This window comes from Amblyomma americanum, chromosome 9 (assembly GCF_052857255.1).
Source record: "Amblyomma americanum isolate KBUSLIRL-KWMA chromosome 9, ASM5285725v1, whole genome shotgun sequence".
Taxonomy (NCBI): Eukaryota; Metazoa; Arthropoda; class Arachnida; order Ixodida; family Ixodidae; genus Amblyomma; species Amblyomma americanum.
In genome coordinates this window covers 46,000,292-46,004,794 of record NC_135505.1, presented here as the reverse complement: position 1 = coordinate 46,004,794, position 4,503 = coordinate 46,000,292, and the positions used below count along the sequence as shown (strand labels likewise).

Sequence of the window (4,503 nt, the reverse complement as noted above, 5' to 3'; positions counted from 1 at the left end):
TGAAAAAAAATTTTAAGCTATGAGAACATGGCTTATCTCGCTACATCGTACTGATTTAAAAATTCACGCACCTGCATAATTAGCTTTAAGCAGTGGTGTTGAAACGGAGAGCTTAGCAAGAATTCTCACAATAACCTTCAAACGTGCAATTTTTTTGTACCCGTCACTCCTAAAGCGAACATTTGGCTTCACTTTATTCATAAGCTAGTCGCAAGACAGGGAAAAAAATAATCATCAGCACACTTAAACCGAAGCACCAAAAAAAAAAAAAAGAAACACCGCTCGCCCCCGGGAGGGCTCGAACCTCCCACCTTTCGGTTAACAACCGAACGCGCTAGCCGATTGCGCCACGGAGGCGGGATTGAGGTTTTAAGCAAAGAAGGGAACTCAAAGTAAGGTCCTCGCCATCTGTCGTCGATAAAAGCTAAGCATAAGAAAGCTTTCCGTATGTCGCAATTAACAAGCGCCACTTCGTATCTGTAGCAGAGTTTGTCAGTGGTATTCGCAGCAAGAACAGAGGGAATAAGAATCTAAGCACATCCTGTTTTGAACGGCCGTGCCTCGTGCTTCAATCCTTACACAAAATAAACCACTGCAACAAAGAGATGTGAACTGTTAGGTGCACGGTGCAGAAACGCTGAACAGGTGGATGTACAATCTTCGCTCATCGTTCATTCAAGATTATTATGGTTGCTGTGCACACTGGGAAGCTGCATACACACGCGGGGCAGACTTCGAGGGGCCGAGTAGTTGGCACACGGGATGAAAGTCGATCAGCTAATGTTTTCACTCTCGCACTTCACCTCTTTTTTTATTTATTTTTCCTTTCAGACGTTTGGCGCTGCTGTTGCACGTCACATGCGTCACGCGCCGAAAATCTTACCACTCGCCCAGCCACAAAAGGCACTGATCTTCAGGACGGCTTTTTTTTGTTCATGTTGGTCATAGTATTGTAGCTGTGAGTAGCGATGAACATATTAGCGATGCAGCGACGGCTTGGGTCATTGCGTTGTGTGAGAAAGGGCTTGCTGTGAATCAGAAGTTACATGTCTAGAGGTTTACGTGCTCCCTCAAAGGTGGTTTGCAGTTCAGAGGCACACTGCTCACGAAAGCAGCCTCCAAAACATCGGGTTCGTTTTTCGTTCGACTTCCACTATTGTTCTGTGCTAACACCAGGCGCTGTCAGATGCATGCGTCTTGTGAGCACATTCTTGACTTTAACATTGCGAAGCCGCAGAGTGCCGCGTTAAATGCAATAAAAACTTTTCCAACCTTTTGCACGACTCCTTTTTGGGTGCATTTTAACCACATTTTCAGCATGTTAACAAATGTTTCGCGTTTTTTTTTCAGTTTCTTCAATTTCCATAACAACGCATTTTGCCTATTGACTAGAACAATCATTTACGGTTGCACTCATCACCCCTAAACCTGAAAAGCCAATTTAATTTGCAGTCATGTCTGCTTTCAAATGAGGTAAATGCGTTTTTTCTCCAGTTCACTTGACGTCAAACGTATCATCTGTCCCTTAGAAATCTTATTATAGTTTAGCTATTTATTTCAAAGTGTTTGCCGTTATTTCACTGATATAACTATGTTTACAACATTTTGTGCCTGCTTTATTACTTAGCGTCAGGTCTGAGTGTTTTCATAAGGAACCTTTTTTCTATGTTTACAAAGCTCATGTGCTATTAGGATCAGGTACAAAAGTCTGCGGGGTGAAAATTAATGGATTTAGAATTAATTATTCACTTCATTGCCATCCAGCCAGCTGCCATTCATTCTAGCCAATGGAACAGGCTTCTATCCTGATGCATCTCCACATTTTATTGGCGTGCTTTCCCTGGCCGCGCAAGCATATATTCTTTTCCTCGTATGCCAATTCCGCAAAATTTTCGTCCATGACTGCACACGAGCTTTTGTGCTGAAAATTTAACTTTTAATGCAACTTCCTTTCACGAACGGACCTAGCCGCATTCAGTACAGGTGCTTGGCAGATGAAATGGGGGCGTAGCAGTAGCAGCGGGCATCTTCTTAGGTCCCGGAGTTTATTTTGTAACTTAAGTGTTAGAGCACAGCTGTGAAGCCTGAAACGCCGGTGCAAAGATTTTTACAAAATAAAAAGGAATGCCTAAAGAATGCCCAAAATCCCTCCCCCTCTTCCCCGTTTTGTCCACTGCAGGAAGCGTTTACACGAGAGTTCCACTGTATCCAGACATGAGAAGACATTTGCCATTAAATTGACTGTATTAGTGTACTGCTCAGTCAAATGTATTTAAACCCTCTTGAGACATATTTTTGGAGCTACATAATGTCGAACCAAGACTGTACACAATCAACTGCAGTTTTTTTAATCAGCAGGTTCATCCAAAACTTTGAACACACAGCAGGTCCCCTTACCAGCCTTCTGAAGAAGAACTTGCCTTTCTCCTTGGGCCTTGACAAAGCTCGCGCCTTGACAGTACTTATTGTAGCCATCAGCGTTTCACCTATACTGACCTAATTCAACCCTCCGTCACCTACGGAACTTCGCAAAGATGCCAATGACCAGAGTATTGGCATCCTCCTTGCCGAACGGAAGCACGATCAAGACCGCGTGATTGCCTACGCCAGCTGCCTGCTAGCTTTGTCCGAACGTAACTATTCGACAATGCAACAGAAATGCCTAGCACTTGTTTGGGCGTAGATGAAACTCCGCCCTTATTTTTAGCGGAGACCTTCTGCGTAGTTACGGGCCACCGCGCCTTGAGTTCGCTTTCATCTCTTGAAGACCCTGCAGGTTGTCTGCGTCGCTACGCCTTGCGCTTGCAGGAATGCCCATTTACGACTGCTTACAAGTCAGGCCGACTGCACCGAAGTCCGCACTGCTCGTTCCGCCATCTCGTCGATGTTTCTGAGTCCCACGACCGTGACGCCGGCGTTTTCGTTTTGCTCGTTTCGTAATTTCTCCACATCGGCGACGAACAGCGTCGCGGTACATCTCTGCGCCGTTTAATCGAACGCCTCCGCAGCCAACACTCCGACCCTTCTCTCAAACTGTTCGCGCTGCATCACGATACTGTACACCGTCACTTTATGCAAACACATGGCGCCGACCTCCTGCTCGTTGTCCCGGACTATCTTATAGCTCCAATGTACTCGCTCGACTTCATCATGTCCAAACTACAGGGCAATTTTTCTTCTCACCCGCGTGCATATCGGGAAGACAAGTTTCCTGGCCTGTGCTTTACGTTCTATCCGCCGCTACGTTGCCGCTTGCAAGTGTCAGCGCAGGAAAAAGCCCTACTGCAGCGTAGTGGCCACCTTCAGTCGTTCGCAATTCCGGTTGACCCGTTTTTCTGAGTTCGCCTCAAACATGCTTGGGCGTTTTCTCACATCAACTTCCGCTAACGAACGGATTGCCGCCGCGACCAACTACACCACCCCGGGCGCTATAATGCAAGCTATTCTGACGATATCCTCCGTTGCGACTTTCATTTCCATGATGACGTCCAGCTTCATGGCGCTCGCAGTCAGCTGCCTACGAATAGAGGCCGCTGCTTTCTTCCTAAAGTGGTTCACGACCTTTTCTGCTCACCCTGCAATCGTCACCAGTCCACGGCAGCCTACGATCACAGGACCACCGGCTTTACTGATAGCCTTAACCGCACGCTGACGGAAAGGATGTCTAGGTATGTTTCCAGCACCTTCGGGCATGGGGCGTCAGTATGTCTTTCGTTGCTTTTGCCTAAAATCATGAGGCCACGATACCACTGGATACTCTGCCGTTTGGCACTCTACGGCCGCGACCGTTCGCTGCCCTGCGATATACTGCGCCCTCATGACGATTCCACCAATGGATAAGCTTGTGACTTAATCCCAGCGCTGATGCCGCCCGAAAAATTTCTCTGTACTAGCCCGGATCACATCAGACCACTAAAAAACGCCGTTACAATATTCACTACAGTAATTACGACAATCCTTCCGGATCGCTCGTTTTTGTCATGATACCGGCACGCCTTGCGCGCTCATGTGTGAAAGTACTGCCTCGTTTCATGGGTTCTTATCTCCTCGTGGGGCAACCGAGCAACATGACCTAGGAAATTGCTCCCCTGACCCCCAAGTGTCCTTCCCAAGCACCATCCTGTGCACGTCACCCGTCCACCTCTCTTTAGCGATACCATTCGTGCGGCCCATATTACAACGCACACGTATTGTGCTTTACTCAAAGGGCGGTGGGGGGGCTGGTGGGAGGAGGTGTAAATTTATGACCGGCAGTTGGGAGACGACGAGGGCGTTACAGTTAGTGGCTGCTGTGACCTGGTTTCTCTGTAATCCCCAACTGTGGCCTGTCGCGCCTCCCGCTCTGTTACCTCTCGAAATACTTTCAATTACGGGAGTTATAACCCGCCGCGCTGGCTAAGTGTTCATGGCGCTCGACTGCTGACCCGAAAAACACGGGTTCGATCCCGGCCGCAGCGGTTGGAGGCAAATTTATAGAGGCCCGTGTACTGCGCGATGTCTGTG

At 47.8% G+C, this 4,503-nt stretch overlaps 1 non-coding gene across 1 annotated transcript; it reads right to left on the bottom strand.

The window, feature by feature from the left end:
• Window positions 1–283: 283 nt before the first annotated feature.
• TRNAN-GUU (transfer RNA asparagine (anticodon GUU)) lies at window positions 284–357 on the bottom strand. Its single transcript has one exon. It is a non-coding gene; the product is annotated as a tRNA-Asn (tRNA).
• Between the last annotated feature and the right edge of the window lie 4,146 nt (window positions 358–4,503).